Source organism: Falco rusticolus, chromosome 4 (genome assembly GCF_015220075.1).
Source record: "Falco rusticolus isolate bFalRus1 chromosome 4, bFalRus1.pri, whole genome shotgun sequence".
Lineage (NCBI taxonomy): Eukaryota > Metazoa > Chordata > Aves > Falconiformes > Falconidae > Falco > Falco rusticolus.
The window spans coordinates 6241646-6259363 of record NC_051190.1 but is presented as its reverse complement, the minus strand read 5'-3'; the positions used below and the strand labels follow the sequence as shown (position 1 = coordinate 6259363).

General features: G+C 39.8%; 1 long non-coding RNA gene across 1 annotated transcript; it reads right to left on the bottom strand.

Moving 5' to 3' along the window:
* Nucleotides 1–1566: 1566 nt before the first annotated feature.
* LOC119147576 lies at nucleotides 1567–6887 on the bottom strand. The gene is made up of 4 exons (XR_005104082.1): nucleotides 6817–6887; nucleotides 3901–4344; nucleotides 2134–2342; nucleotides 1567–1994 (listed from the first exon to the last, which is right to left on the bottom strand). It is a non-coding gene; the product is annotated as an uncharacterized LOC119147576 (long non-coding RNA).
* Nucleotides 6888–17718: the final 10831 nt, after the last annotated feature.

Genomic DNA, 17718 nt, shown 5'->3' with positions numbered 1-17718 from the left:
ATAACCCTTGACTGGCTCAGGTAGCTCTAGTCTTGTATGTCTAACCGACATTTCAAAAATGCTGGTAATTCAAATCGTTCAAATCATAGGAAAACACAATAGAAATCACCACTTCAAATACCAGTTTTTGATCATCTAACATCACGATATTCACTATGTTTAGCACCAAGCCCTCAAACACACTTCCCAGCTGAAATTTCTGCAGATCAGAGTAGAACTGAGCAGCAACATGCTTTTATTAGAGAGGTGGTTTTAAGTAGGAATCTCATCCATCACACGTTTTAAACCAGTGGAAATTTGGTATAAATAATCCCTGGTACTACGAAACCCTCCTGCATTTCACAAGTACTTTAATTTCTGCAGTGCTAACAATCTACTGAGAACATCTAGGGCAGTTGGCAAGCCGCCTGGGGACTTTGGTCTGATTTCGAGACTCTGTGTTCACCTCAAAGTAGCAGAGCAAGGTGTTCTGTACACTTTCCCATTGCACAGGTCAGCCAAGGAGTTATTTATCTGAAGCTTAGACCAAGCTAGTGGTCTAAAATGAGACCAGGTGTTGGTTTCATAGCGTCAAAGATGCTACAGATTTGTTATTATGGTTAATAATTTTAATTGCACCGGATTTATACACAGATTTCTTGAAAATAAAATGTACCCACTTTGCTGTACACAGATACACCATATACAGCAGAAGCTACAGATAGCAAGCAGCTGAGAGCCTCTAGCATGCATCTCTAACTGCATGAATGCAATAACACCACCCTGTGTTTAAGCCTTGAGTAGGCAGAATGCCTTTCGGTTTATCCGGAGCGCAATATAGCGCACAATAAACAGCTTCGATCTGATGCAACGGCATTTCACAATAAAACTGCTGCTCAGAGCAAGAGCCCACAAGAAAAATGAAGACAAAACAAAAATGTCATGACATTTGGTATAGAAACCAAACATACTTTCTTGCCAGGTACCTGCTGACATTGCCAGACTTTAACCTCCTCCCTCCAGCCCAGAAAGCCCACCACAGCAGTTAGCAATCTGTTCACACCGTCATTAAACCGATTATCCCTTAGTGATGGAAAAGTCTCTACAAATGCCACAGTGCCACTGCTCTGTGACAAATCCCTTTCCTTCTAAGTGGTGAGCATTTAATATTTACTATCCCCAGATTAATTTGAAGAAGAAGAAAAGAATTAATGAAGAAAATTGCTTCTGTAGGCAGACTATGGTAAATATCAATATATTTCATCAGAGCTCCTCTTTCATTAGTTCTAGACCAATTACATCAACTATTTCTTCTCCAGGATAATTTTTCAAGCTATTAAAAAACTGTGGAAACCCCAAAATTTTCTCTCGCTTCCTCATTGCAAAGGACTTTCAAATGATAATTGTTAAAGATATGGGGAGAATGGGAGAGTTACCGTTTGCTACAGACTAAGAGACTTGTCAAAAAATGTTGAAGAGTTAATATTCAAGGCACCCAGCAATAGGAAACAAGAGAGTTTAACTCATACAAAAAAAAATTAGGACAACAACAATAGAGGTGCAGGAAGTAATTTTTCTTACCATGACCGTTTTTCTTATTACTTCTACTTCACCAGACTGGAAATGCTCAGCCCACAGGCTCCCCAGTAAATCTTTTTGGTAGCTGCGCGAAAATCTTTCATTGATGTGGCTTTAAGGCAATGGTGTCAGGCTGTCAGGGTCCAAATCCTTCTGAAAAGATGCACTGTGCTGGTGGATTCCTTGCGCACCCATGAATAGCGAGAACAGGTGATTACTGTAAATGCTTTGTCCATTATCTCCAAGTAGCCAGACACTTCTATTAAAAATATCTGGAAATGCGTTTAATGATGACAGATAAAATGATGTTGCAGGGCTTCAGCTTAGGCACACACAGAAATTGAAGTGGGCATCATCTATCCAACCTGATGAAACAGCACAAGTCAGTCTGCACTGGATCACGTTATATTTGCCAGATTTCCTTCACAAATGATAGTCTGTTAAAACAAAATGAAACAAATGAAAAAAGTAGAAGGCCAAAGTTCATGAGAAACTAATGATGCCATGGAGAAGAGACACCTGAGTAGGCTGTGAGAGGGACTTAACTGATCAACACAACACTCAGCAAGTATTCACCTGTTTTTTCCCCTAGGTGAACGTAATTCTTGTGACTGTAAAATTTAGCCTGTAGACGGTGCGCACCTCCCTGTCCGCGTCACTGGTTTGCGGGAGGGGGAACATCAGGGGTGACAGTGCTGAAGCCTAATGTACAGTGTGTTCATAACTTAGAAGATGTCCTCTGTCCTCAAGTCCTCCTTCCTCTCTGTTCTCCGGTCTCTTCATTCCTGTAACAGACAATATCCTCCTGCGATACCTCTCCTCTACGGTCTCTTGAACAGCAGCGTTTTCGGGTCACGTTGTTTCGTGCTGATTTAGTACAGGCTCTCCCGTTAAAACTAGTAACATAGAGCAAGGGTCCACTCAGCTTTCTCCTCCTGCTTCTGTTTATGTTCTTTCACACAACCCCTGGAAATACTTCCTCATGGCTCTAGTGACATACCTCTTTTTCCTTCACATCATTTCTCCACAACTGCATTTTTTTTAAGCAGAGACACCCGTGCCCAGGGGCTGGCGGTGGGGGTCTCTGGGGGGAGATGCCGGGGCCACCCCATGCTGGGCATGGATGGCTCTGTAGTGGCCCTGCCACAGGGCACGGCTGGGCCCCGCAGCGGTGTGGGGGCAGCCGCTGCAAAACGGCATTTCAGAAAGGGGAAACCAGTGCCCGGCAGCAAGGGCGAGGAGAAAAGAGTGAGAAACAGCCCTGCGAGCACCAAGGTCAACGAAGGAGGAGTGACTACCACCACCTCCACTCGGCTTTACAATTTATTTCTCCACTTCAAGTTCCAGCTAGACTACAGTCTCGACAAATTCTGGAAGTTGAAATAAAGAGGGAGCAGGTGATTTGTTACGTGAGGAGACATTCTGTTCCAAATGAAACTTTCCTCACAAGTACAGAAAGAGTTAGCTTTCATCTCCACCAAGAACAGTATTTTGTGAATGGGGAGAACTGAATAAGCAATGTAGATTCTGCTTTTCCCCCTGAAATACATGCACTTTTTTTTGAAATATAGGGCTGAAGGATTTTTCTCTAGGAAGAATTTATTCATAATAAATAAAAGAAAAATAGTTTCAAGCTGAACTGCCTTCCAAATTAGAGTCTGACTTCAGCTTTTTCCGTTTTATGAGTCAAGCCTTTTGCTTTTATTAAGGGCAGTTGAAATTTCGATTTACTTGTGGCTGGATATAAATCTTCATTCAACCTACAAAAAATATTCAATTTATTGAAATGTTTCAGTTTCAGATCATTCCAAGCTAATATTTGTTCAGCTCAGCTAAACTGAAAACCAGAAGCATATCTGTATTTAAATATAGTAGAATAATTCCTTCCATCCCTGTATCTGTGTCAGCCTAATCAGGTCACCGGTGGGAACTGTTGACTGGTAGAAACACAAGGCTTTCTCTTCATGAAAAATGACTGACCTTGCTTTAAAGCAATTTAGTTTGTGTCAACATTGCCTTTCTCATTAAATAATAGGCTCTAAGTGGCATATCCATTCTTCTTCAGCACAGACAAGAGCTCTCCAGGCAAGTCCTGGGATGCTATTTTTAGGCATCTCGTAGTAATAACATGCTCAATGCACGGTTTGGAGTATGTCTACAATAATTATTCCTTGTCTGCTCTGTTGTATTGGTCAGCTCCAGAGAGAGCTTGTAAAAATGTTAGATCTGCACACCCTTACGTGGATGCAGAAAGGATACCAAATACATGTACGCACTTGGTAGCACTTGGTTAGCTGTAAATAATACCATTACGGCGATTTTATTAAATATACACACACCTACCTCTGTCTGAAAATGCTGAACAACTTCAGCATAATTCTTCCCCATTTAGTTGCTGAAGATGACTCCTCTTGCAACCCCTTGTCACTGATTCTCCTACTTTTGGTATTTCCTCAATACATTACCTGGCCAGTCATTGGAGATGATAACACAGGTAATTTCATCTGTCAGAATTGAACCAGCAGTGAGTGAGAAATATTCTGTTCACTTGTCTTTTTTCTTTCCTTTTTTAAATATTCCTTCTTTTTCCTTCTATTATTATTATTGTTGTTGTCATTATTATTATTGTCATTGTTAACACCATTTCACATAATCTCATGCTGCTGTGTAGGAAGGTTCTCAGTCCAGATCTCAAGGTGACATGTATTACATCAAGCCTGCCAGTATTCCCAAAAATTCCTTAGAACTTGCTGTTGTGATTACATAGTTCTCAGGAAACATGCTTTCCTGTAATTAAACATTAGAAAGATGCAAAATCAGCCTAAGATAATCTAACAAACATATTCAAATATATATATATGTGCCATCCACATTATTAGACCAGGTCTTTAAAAATTTTTGCCCTGCATATTGGCTACTAAGGATACAGGAGAGGCCATGTGGCTTACTCAAACTGTTCTTCAGTGACAAGTCATCTCTCCTGGGAAATCATTTCAGATATCAGTCACGTAGCACACACTCAGCTCATCAGAGCTTTTTAATGATTTAGTAACGTAGTCAATGTGGTAGTGTTTTAGCACTGGTTATCAGAGTGCTGCAGTTAATAGTGTTGATTGTAGGGTACAACATCCTAATGTGTCCTTTGCAACGTAACATGGGCCAGGCTGGCGCTGCTGTGACTAGACACAAGTCTTATATTAACAAGCAGATGTCTGTCTGCATCAAAAGATTTGTCTTCAGTCCTATACAGACATTATTTATAGGATCCCTTAAGGTTCTTGATCAGATCTAGTGCAATGTCACGTCACTATCCTTCCTCCAGGTAATGCAGTTAATCAGGATGATGTGATTTGTCATTTCTAGGTTGATGACATCCAGCTCTGACTTTTCAAAGCTTAGCATTGCATAGGCTGTCACACCATTTCAAATATATTGAACTAAAGCAAAACTGTTTTCACTTGAAGTCAGATAAAAGAGGAGGTCTGCTAATGGGTCTAGGAACTTCTGAACAAACTGCTGTTTCCCAGGCTAAACTCTGTAAATGGAAAAATAATTTGAATTCTTGTGTTAGGAGTTAGAGCATTAAATTTGCTTCAGCCAGGTTCAGAAAAATCTCAGAGCAACATAATACTTTACGAAGAGATTCTTATTCCCACTCTAATAGGCCAGAATAAGCCCCGCTAGAAACAGCAGTGCGATGGCAGAAAGCAGACAGTTCAGCTACCTGCCTTACCCAGACCACAGTCAGAGATGGAAGCATCACATATTTGGCAATCTAATTAATATTATATATGTTTCCCCATAGAAGCTCACACTTCATTTCTGAGAAACCAGACTGGACTGAAGCATCGCTGCACAGCAGCACATGGCGCCTTCAGTGCCAGACAGCGTCCAGGCAGGGTTCCTGTACTTTGTCACAACAAGAAGTTATCAGAAATGGTACCATGAACTTGAGAACTTGATCCAAAGTAGGAAACAGTAACAGGCAATGCCAACATTAAGACATTTTTAGTCCCCTTCCTAATAAAATTACCTCTACTGCAATAAACTTCTTTGTTTGTGACTTCAGCAGCACCATGGCTAAAACAGGTACAGGAACAAGACCACTCCCCAAGCCATACAAACAGGCTCTCAAAAGAAAAACATTTGACTCTTCTCTGAGGTGAAGTAAAAAAAAACCAAAGAAACCTGACACAAAAGCAACAACAGGATGCAAGAAAATCAGCTTTGAACTAACAAGGCCAAAGCAATGTCAGTAAAGTGATGCGATTTCATGATGTCTCCAGTGCCAACAAGAATTAATCCTTCTTCTTTTTTTTTTTTTTTGCTAGTTTTTCTAAAACTTCAGTATTTTTCTTTCACCTCAACTAGATCTCTGATCTTTTCAGGCAGGTCAAGGTTTAACACAGGGAGGGATGCCAAAGCAATAAATAACTAAAAAGGCTGTTTTTGAGATTGTCACTAGCGATTATACACCAAAGCAACCTCCTGATAAGCATGAGTGAAAAGACGACCAGAAAATTTGGCAAGAAGAAACAAAGTTCTGATTTATTAAAGACTGACAACAAGGCCTAAATTGTGTAATATGCACACATTTATCACATTAATACTGAGTGGAATGGAGAAGTTTCCTGAGACCTGATGATTAAAATCTAGTCCACCAGTTTTAAAATAATTAGCCTAAAGTTTCTCTCAGCGTACAGTTAGGAAAATTGTTGAAGAGATTACTGCTGCTTAGATTCATCTCCTTGGCTATTTAAAACAGACTTTGAAAATTATTTAAAAGGTTGCAAAATCCTTATTAATTGGAAAAGCTGAATTTTGTCCAAATCCCCAGAAACTGTACCTAGTTGAACACCTGTTTAATCAAATCACACAAATCATCAGAAAATTAAAACTGTAGGGTACAGATTACTTCTAATCCCGGAGATGTTAAAAGTCAGCATGACAGTTAAGTTCCCAGAGCTGAAATCTGAGCTATAAGAATAGAAAAGTAATCATAGCAGAAAAATTATGGAGAAAACATAGTTAAGATGCACAGAAGGACCAGAGCAGTTCTGGATTTTAAAGATGAAATAGCACATTTTTATCTCTGGCTGAAACACTTTAACACCTTGTACTTACTTGCCTTTACTTGAATAATAAAGAGGTATCAAAGAAAAATATAACAATTCTCATTGATCTCTAGGATCTTCCAAAGATGCTATTCATTATTTCTAAATATGTGAAATGCGTGTTGACAAAGGCATCAATACTTACTGGAAAAGAAGGGGCTACTTGTGCATCCCAGTTTTTCTAAGCATCACAAGCTGAGATGCATTGAAAGGCTCCCCGGGCCAACCGCTGCACTGCACAGGGGAAAAAAACTTTAATATTTTTGTTTGTTTGTTTTTACAAGGTTAAGCAAAAGGTTTGAAAAGCTTTGGTGTGAGTGTCAAATAAGCTCAGGCTGAAGAGAATATGCGTGTGCCAATTCTTTAACACAGCAGAAACCATAAGTTGCACTGCATGACCAAAATTCTACATATGCTATTCCTGAGCCTCAGTTACCTCCAACAGTGTTAAATTACCCCTCACAGAAAAACAGTGAGGACATAAAAACAGACGGACATGCTTCCATGCAACAATATAAACTGCTTGCAGTAATACTAGAAACTGAGGACTTTGCTACCAAATGGCTGTAAAGCCCATGAATTTCTACAATTAACAGATTATGCCCTATAAATATCACTGCAGTAATCCACATGCCCAATATGGATGTCAACTTGTTTCAAGAGTATTAAGGTCAGTTTACTTTAAAAGTAAATTTTATTTACTTATGTTTTTGCAAAACCCAGCTATCTTTCATATATCAAACACCAAGTTGTTGTTTTTTTCTCCACACACATCTCCTCTCCCAAATGCTGTGCCAGCAGTCCAGAAATTCCCGGTAATTCTGATGAGAAAAGTAGAGACAAGACAACTAATTCAGAAGGTTTGGGTTTCAAGAATGAAAAAAACAAACAAACAAACAAAAAACTCACAAAAAAACCACTTGAAAAGGCACGGAGGTATTTTAACTGACCTTTGAACACTCATAATATTGGAAACAAGCTATGAAAAGAAACTGAGATGTGGTTGTATTTAATCCCTGCAGAATGTTTCTGCCAGTCTTCTCTTCCATGTAGGTAATTAATAAAGCCAGAAGTAAATTCCTGTAGAAAGAAGAAAATAGAAAATAAGATAATTTGCTGTGATTTGTTTCTGCTGTGGGAATTGTGTGTAATCTACAGCACATGGAAGCAAGCAAACCCAGTTGGAGTGGCTCTTGCAGAAGTCCTTTGGTGAACGGAAACGAAACCACTGCAGGCAATGAAGGCTTTGCTCCTTTTGGACTAAGAACAGAAAAAGTCAGACTTAAGAAGACCTATTTGCAGATCAATTCTGAATGTTACATCTTTAGAACCGGAGGCATTGTCATCCTTTAACCATAAAAGCAATCACTTATTCAGATTGACAAGATATAATCTTTTCGCAGTACCGTAACATTAGTCAGTTCTAATTGAATTTAATTGTTCCTTTGTTGTCACACTTGTTCACATTTTCATGAGTATTAAAAAAAAGACATACAATTTGCAAATCCAGAGTTCTAGGATGATGTTCAGTGTTGGATAAACAGCTCAGGTTTTCTATGTATTTTGATCTTGACATTGAAATCCCATGAAAGGATCATGGGATGCTACGTTCAGCCTTGTGGTTCAGGCTCTGAGGCTGATTTATATTGTATCAAAAGGATATGTGAACCAGACAACGCTTTGATGCAGATATTTTTCCATCCAAACCCAGAAGGCTTTTTCCCCTAGAGGGAACATTGGAAGTACAGCAGCGGACAGAGAGGACACGCTTTGCAGGACTTTCAGGGTTTGAGCAACCTAATCTAACATGGAGTATAGTCCTGCTTTGCACAGAGGGTGACCAGGTACCGGTATCGCCTGAGGTCGTTTCCAACCAGAACTGTCCTTTGGTTCTGTGATTTTGCTGGGTACTACTGGCTCAAAATTGCAGTTTATACCGCTGTCAGATCATGGTGCCACACACACTGCCTAAGTTTTCAAGGATTTTGTTCTAGATCACTAGTTGAACTCCAGCACAGGGCAGACTGTGGATTATGTTAAACAGATTTTGATCTCTCTTCTGGAGATAATGTCCTCTAGGGTTTAAGTACCCAGTTGTGCACTTGGTCCTTAAAATATCTTACAGCCTTCTCTCAGCTGTCATCTTCACGTGCTTTGGAGAGGGTCACAAACTCTGTTTTTCAGCAGACCAACTTGCACAACAGGCCACAAAGACCATCCCTCCCTTCTCTGAAGACTGAGAAGGTTCCACGAGGAGAGCCCCTCTACAGCCAGTATAAAAAAATCCTCCTGAACTCACTTTTGCTTCAAAAGACAGATTATCTGCACACCCATTTCATATTCCCCAGTTTCTTGTACCGGTGGAACTGAATACCTCTTGCTTTATAAATAGGGTTTTGAAGAGCTGAATCCAAAAATAGCTACAGGTTATGCCTGAAGCTGGATGAAAGAAGTAGAGAAAGGGGAAAGGAAGGTTGGATTATCCCAGTAATACCGGCAATATGCCCAGCTACAAAAAAGAAAGGTTGTGTAATGATAATATGTTATCCAAAAACTCTGCTGAAGTTCAACCGTGATTCAGCCAGAGTAATTCAGGTCACAGTTTAAGCTTTTCACATAATTAGTTTACATTTAATCAGACTGCTGGTATGTAAACATAATTACCATTCTCAGACCTCTAATTGAAATTGTCACAGCACTACCGCTAGCTACTTCTCCAGATCTGCTAAAATGGATTTCCTGCTCACGGACACTAAGCTGGCACGACAGTTTTCTTGAAGACTCTGCCATGCACTGGGCTAACCCACACTGGGCAAGACTCTTCCCAGTCACACTGGTGAAAAGAGACAAAACAGCACACTTCAGTCCTAGCCACACATGTAATAAATTAAGTTCAGCTGGTGTTAATCAGGCCAAATACATTTAAGCTAATGCGTTACCAAATTCATGTACAATAGTTCCTAATCATGCCAGTAAAGCTTGTCTCTAATGGGATAAATATCTACAAACTAGGATTTATGTGCAAAAGTATCAAAGACTGTTTGTGCCCTTTGGCTTGGTATTTCCTTCTTGAAAGAGCTTACCATTCACCTAGCTGGTCAGAAAATTAAATATCTTCATTTAAAATAGAGATACAGTGTTCTTTAAAATTAAAGTTATGCTTACATCTAAGTCTTAGAAAATATCAGCCCAAGTATTTAGGTACAGTATTAAGAAACAATTTCTTCCTCCCATTAACTTAGCATACAATAAAAAGAGCAGGACAGAGGCAGCCTCGTACATGTACACTTCTCACAGGTCTGCTTTTAAAACAAGACATCTGCAGGTCTTCTCAACTCCATCAACATTGTCTCCCTCATTTTGAACCACTCCTAACCAGGACTATTGAATATTCTTAAATATTCTTAACAACTAGGCTTATCTTTTTTTTTTTTTTTTTTTTAAATGCTCTAATTCATATTTTCTTTTTGATAAACTCTAGGAGTACAAAAGTAGCAGTACTAAAAAGCTCCTGAGCTAGTGCTGAACTTACACCCTCCCTGTGGCCTTCTGAAGAGCATGGATGAGGGATGGGACAACCGCCAAGGAAAAGTGACAGGTAACCTCATTAATCCCAGCCCAGGATGCAACATGTTGGCAACAGTCTTTTTCTTCCTCCTCTCTTTTTTTTCGGTTGGTTGGTGGTTGGTTGGTTGGTTGGTTGGTTTGTTTGGGGTTTTTTCTTTAGATCCTCTTGCCTGCTTGGCCTGCCTGGCTAGCCCAGACTTGATTATCTTTTATAGGCATGTGGACTGAATGCAATTACACTAACAGCTGCTCAATATTTGATGAGCAGCCTCCAAAGTTAGCTGGAAGGGTCAAGACAGTGTGAAACTGGGGGGAGATAATGTGCACTTGCAATTTTACTTACAGTCTCCACAAGTTTAAATTACTTTTAATGAAACATTAACTGAAGATTTGACAAATGACCCCCTGAGACTTAAAGTTTCACAGGGAACTTGCAGTGAAATTAAATTAATAGGCAAATATTCACCATGCAGTTTTTGCTGTTAAACCAAAATCTTTTTACCACTTAATTTCTCCTTATTATCTTATTATGTTACACTCAAATCATTTTCCCCTGTGCACATAATACCTATTATTTACTCCCTCTTACTTATTAATGTCAGAATGTCTCTGCCCCAATTCCTTTCAGAAAACTGAACATGCTTTGAAAGGTATCTCCAAGATCTTGCCTAGCACCAATAAAACCAAGTAAGAATTTTCACAAACATTTAACACATTCAAAATATTCCCTTTGTGCTGTACGCCAGCTTAACTTCCAGTACATTTTCCTCCTGAAATAAAAATTCTAAATGAAGGTGTAGCTTCAATGCCATTGGTGAGGGTGGGGGGAGAAAAAAATTACTTCACAGTTGAACAGAGCTTGCCTCAAGCAGATATGCGAACATTTACAAATTTATCCAGAAATTATAGGTGTAGAAACAATAGTTTGGAAAATGATGCTCCAACTCTGCAGCTCAAATGCTTTTCTGTACTGCCTTAGCACTATTGCTTCTGGAAATGGACAGTGGAGTAAAACGGAAAACAAATCTAAAAGTAACCATTCAATATTTTCATAAATCAATCAGGCAGAATTCACAGTCAAAAAATGCCTAACTTGGGTAAGCAGCTCAGTGAACAAACAGCCAGGTCTCACATGAAGTGGCTAGACCATCTATATCCTTAAAAATTTTTCAAGAGTTAAAAGTACTAAGCACCACTTGTACGCAGCAGACAAGGTCTCACATCACTAATGGCCAATTCCAGTCTGGTTCAAGACCGCAACGATTAAGAACCTGTGACTGTTTCTTACGAACCAGTGACAGAGTTAAAGAACAGTGCCGAAAGAACCCATCTTTGCGGGGGCTATCCAGGGGCCCCGTGCGTCTCCGTGAGACCCCAAGTAGCTCACAAACACTATGGAAAAATTTGCCAGACTTTTCTTCAGATTCAGCTTGTTACTAACCCAGCTCCATTAGGAGCTCTCTGGAGTAAGTACCGTTCCACATTTCTATGGCACGTGACACGGTAAGTATGAATTATATATTTGGTTCCTTTAGGTGGGACTGGAAGAGTTATTTCTACATGCTAACAAAACATATCCCAGACACTAAAGCATCTGGCATAGCACACAGTAACAGGCCATTACCCTTCTTATTCTTCTAAATCCACGTATGTTCAATGGAATTGTCAGTATTTCAGGCTCACACATCCCCACTGATACTAGGGACACAAATTAAATTATCTAGGTCACATACACCTGTTTAAATAGAATCACAGAATCATTTAGGCTGGAAAAGACCCTTAAGATCATCGAGTCCAACCATTAACTTGCCACTACCAAGGCCATAGGCCATATAGAATAGAAACATTAAAAACCAGAATAAAAACATTTTAAAAAAAATGGAACAGAATTTTTTTTAAAAAAAAAATAAAATCCAAATTATGGTATGGAATAAAATCCTACAAAACAATACAGAAAATAAATACTGACTTTGTCTGAAGGCTTTGAAAGTAAACACTTTAGAAGACTGTTCAAGTCGGCAGGATGAAGAGCGCTCAGTGTTCAAAATGACAAAATGACTGCTGAAGGTAGCAAAGGAAAAAAAGAACCTTTGCTCTGAAACCCTGCACCGTAAGGGGCACAGCATGGGCATCTGTGATTCCTGTAACAGAGGTACAGATCACATCAACTCTTTAAAGTGCCTATATTCTTTCCCCCTCAGGTATATTTGTAAGAACAACTCTAAGGCACACAGGGCTAAGGACACAGCATATATTCCCCTATACAGGTATCTTAAATCTCTGCTTTTACACAGAATCTTGTTAACGCTTACTCAACCTGGCTTGCTGAAATCCAGCTTCAGCAATTCGTGTCTACAAAATTAAAGTCACAAAGCATTTTAAATGAAAAATCACAGATAACACCTATTCCCTTAGTTCGACTTTTCCTGAGGCCTGATACACTCAGTTCAACTACACTGAATATGTCCTAGTCTGTAACCGTGATCTCACTTGTAAATAAAACACTGAGAAAATTTCCTATCGTAAGAACTGAAAAATCCTAAGCAAAATACATAGTCATGTGTCAGAACCATGCAGCATGGCTCACGATCATCTTCATATAGTTTAAATTATTTTTCTCTCTGAAAATAATTTTCAGAATTAAAAATTTTCAGAAAACAGGAAGGAAACAAAATTCTTGGAGTTGATCGAGCCTTTTACGTCTAAAGTGTTGGTGTAAAAGCTAATGTATAAAATTGTCATCTTAGAACATTTCTCCTATTTCTTTTTTAGAGCTAGACCATAAGTCACAGAGAGATGATTTTTCTTCTGGGATCTGCAGACTTGCCTTGCAGACAGAATTAAGGAAGAAATGTAGGTCTATTGACTAATCTAAATACCTGTGCACGCACAGTAAGTCACATGTTCATCCTAAACTAACTTGAACTTTGCATCTAACAGAGAGCTCTTTTTCCATTACTAGTTCATTCTGGCCAGGTGGCTCAGATCATTCATCGTTTGAATAAACTAACCTAATTTATGAACAATAAATCTGGCGGAGACGTGAGTGTGTCTTTTTCTTCCGTAAAGAAGTTTTCTGATAATTCAGCGTGTTGGCCTTGTTCAGGAAGTTGTAACATTCACAGGACATGACATGTGAGAACAGAAGCTACAACGCAGACCTGCAACCTGGCTTCTGCAGCATCTCTCATAGCAGAAAGAAGGCAGGTTGTTGCAGATAACGGAAAGAAGGACCCTATTAGGCTACTAAATGAATGAAACTATTTTCCCTAGTCCTCCAACCTGGGAACTAACCCAGAATTTTTGCTGACCAATGAAACCAAAGATTTTCCCATGACGTGGCCTGAACTTCACAGTGAAAAGGCCCACACCATCTTGTATAGGGTTGGCATAAAGCAGGGAACTTTCTAATAGTTCAAGAACTATATGCAGTTGTCATAATATCGCCCTCTTTCATGGCAGATCAGCGACCCATTACTCCAATGAAAGTATCTAAACAGTCAACCCCTCTGATTAGCATTTGGCAGTGTTTTGAAGGGCAAGGCTAGAGAGCGTGTTCCTATGCAATGTAATTAATCAGCCATTTCTGCTCCATCAAATGTCTGTGCTCCAGCTGACTCACTTAAAAATATGAATGAAATAGTTGAGGTTCTTCCTTTTAAAGGAGTAATCCTCTTTGTATTCTGTGCTTGTGCTCCTCCTATAGCACTAACACAACAAATATCCAATAATTATAAAACAAAGCATTGTAACTCCTTATGCTAGCAATAATCATCCTTCAACACTGACTTCCTTATAGAGCAGATTTTGCTACTGTTTAATGTAAATTCATTGTCTGGGTAAATTCATCAGACAACAAAATGAGCTGGGTTCTAAGTTATTCCAAGATGAAAGGGAACGTAATCTCATTGCATGTGCTGATGGCCAGGAGTAAGCTGCAGGCCTCACTTGTCCATTTTGGCTTTAAAACAATAATAATTGTGTCTGATTCTTCTACCACAATGGCTGAAAGTGGGTTCTGCTTTAGCTCAGCATCAAAAACCTTCCTGAGGTCAGTAAGGGGGTTTGGTACAGAATGCTATCTCAAATTTCTTTCAGCAAGGTTCTCAGAGCATGTTGCTATTTTGTATTACAACAAAACCTGTGATTGCTTCTGCAGCCGATTACATGCGTTCGAAGGCAACGATAGCTGCAGGAAAGCATCACTTGATGTTGTAACATGTTATAATTAGGTTTCAGCCCTAATCAGAGAAGGATAAAAACCTCCCTTGACACCATCAACAAGCAAAATTTTGTTGCATAAGCAATTCATGTGATTGACACTGGGTTTTTGTGGAGCAGAATTCCATATACAGGTTCACTCAAGGCTGTCAGTGACTTTAGTGAATTTTGTCCTGGAGAGCATTGCATAATCACTCACTTTTCCGACAAGCAGCACAATTTGGCTGATCATTGCCCAGCAACAGACAGCTTATCCTACAGAGTCCAGAATCAAATTCATGTTGAAGATTAGTCTACTAATCCCTTGTATTTGCTTTATACCTGCCTTTGTTATAGAAAGGGAAGCCAAGAGGTCAAAGAAACAAACCCAGTTTGTATTTTAATTGTGGGATAGAACAAACATCTTTGTAAAATTCAACCAACCTTGTTACTAGTAAGAACTAGAACAAGAACTATGCAATTTTACAGGATAGTCTGAAATTTTTACATTGCACATTTGTTACAATTCAAAAGAATAAAAAAAATTCCTATCACATTAAAAAACTCTCCAGTGGAATTAATTTTGATTTCCACTCTCTTTGACCATGCAACAATATAAAAGTAGGCAATAGAGTTGTCTTGGAATAAATTCCCTAAATCTGCTATTCTAAAAATGATCAAACAAGATATTTCAGCTTCATCATCAGATTCTTTCAGTTTTTCTTAAGTTGACAACCTACTACTGAAAGAGAGGTATGCATGAAGAGAAGTTACGCTTCAACAACACAGGTTTTTCCAAACAGAAAATCACAAAAGTAGTTATACTAGCTGTCCCTAAAGGCAATGCGGGGTGCACTTGGGAGAAAAAAAATGTAAAAATCTTCACCAGCAGTATGGAAACAACTATTCAGTGAAGTCAGCCCTGCTCCAGATTTTCTGTTAAATACGTCATTAGTACTTGCTCTAAATAAGAAACTAATCAAGAAATAAAGCAGTCAGCTGTTTTTGGTTTGTTTTCTTCTTTCATTTTGTCTCCCTAAAAGAAATTTAGTCATAAAGCTATGCCAGGTTACTGTCCTGCTGGAAAGAAAGCCTGGGCAGAACAGAGCGCAGGAGCCCAGCCCTGCCAGCACGGCCGAGCGCGGCTGCAGCGATGGCCTGGCTGTGCCCGCCGCCCTCCCGCTGCTCCATAAGCCGTGCCAAAGCAGCACCAATTAGCAGCAGTTGTGGAAATTCAGAGGGACCCCTCTGAGGAACAGGGCTGATGTAAAGGCCAGCTTCAAAGGAACAAGCATTTGTTCATAAACCGGTCACGTGGCAAGGAGACCCGGTGGCAGCAGCGTGAGAGCCCATCTACAACTTTCCCACCTAGCTGTTGACACTGAAGCTGCCCTAGAGACCTAGGGACCGCACTCGGCACCCCCCGCTCTGGTCTCCACTGCTCCCTGGAGAGCAAACAAGCCCTGGGTGACTCCCAGCTGACCACACATTGAATTACCCTGACATTTCTCCCTCTCCCACCAGAGCAGCATGGGCAATGGCTGGCCCACAGCCACAGAGCAGCAGTCATCTGCAATCGCTGCAGCAGTGCTGAAACTGGCAGCCAGAGCCTATTTAACAATTTATCTAAGATTTAACTATAACACTGCTGAAGTGAAATAACTGCAGGTGCTAAAACTTCCTCTCCCCTGCACTCACCCTTTCCCTCTTTCAAACCCTGACTTGGCTACTCCATTGCAATGATCAGTTTAGCTTATCCAGCAGAATTACAACGGTGTTTGATGTGAAGCATCAGCGTGGCAGAAGCTTTTTGTTCAACAGCAAGTTTCCCCACACAGACACATGCACACACAGGCAGGAGAAGCTGCAGCTTTCAACACACCATAGCTGCAAGACATCATAGTCTTTAAAAGCATCACTAGAGCAGCAGTCAGACACTGACATTATCAGAGCACTAAGGAAGCAAATAGTCAAATAATTGCATCTTTGTCAGTGCCATTTTACTCCTTGCAGGAGTGTTGTACGTGATAATTAACATTGTCATGATGTAAACAGCAATTGCCTCTGGGCACTAATGTGGAACATGTGCTGTTTTGAGTCATCCCTGACCTCTGTAAATGAGCAGAACAGTCTTGGCAGCAGTCCTGTCATGGATTAGTCAGCAGCTTCAGCACCGCGGCTGCTGTGATTCAGCCACAGCTGAAGGATCTGCTCCCCCTACAAGTGCATGACACAGATTGTTGTAGACACAACTGACTTTCAAGTCACTGGTCTTATCTCACTGGAATCAAGAGTCACACACCAGATGAGTGCTCACACATGCTGATCATCGGATCTCTGTGCACGATGGGAGATGCATGCTGAACTACATGACCTCCGGAGCAGGATACCCAGTGTGCAGACACTGGCTTTGGCATCACATTTTCTGAGCATCCAAAACTCCTGAAGGTCTGTAGGGAAAAGCGTGTGCACACACATAAAGCATGCCCAGTGCAGGATTAATAACATGGATATAAAATCCCCTTCCCTGATAGTAGTATGTCTAATATTAACTAAATTAATTAGCATATCAATGAAGCACCTAAAAATGTTGATCCCGATTCTCCAAAAATCTCCGTGTACTTAAATTTGCACAACCAGAGAAGTTCCATTAATGTAAATGGTATCTCCATAAAGCAATGTACCCACATAATAATTTTACAGGATCAGGGCCTCTAATCAGTTAATTAGAGTAACTCCTTAACATGCCATTTTTTCCAACAGTCATTTGTATAAACTTGGGTGCAATTTAGTAAAAAAAAAAAATAAATTTTCCTCCTTGCATTAAGAAACAGTGGTGATCTGGGCAAAGTGATCAGTGTTCTTCCACAGGCACACAGAAATACTGCTAGCAAAGAGTGAAATCCAAGAAATCTAGTGTGGAGAAAATAAAGAGCTATAATAAATGTGGTAACCGCAGGAACAAAAGTAAAATAGCTTATATTGCTGTGTATTTAGGGCAAAGTCCAAAAGTTGTCATTTACATTAGACTACTTTATAGATTTAAAGGGCAAGTATAAACAGAGAAAGAGGTCCTTATGGAACAGACACTTGCTGTTTTAAAAGTTATTCTTATAGCAAAAGTGCAAAATTGGAAATCACTGCCAGTTATAAGTACGGGAAGTGAAAAGAAACCTTAATGACATGAATTACCTAGTTACTCTTGCTAAAGCCCTGAATTCACTTTTCATTTGAGCATTCAAGCATCTGTCAGAAGCATACTTCTAAAAAGCAAATGTTA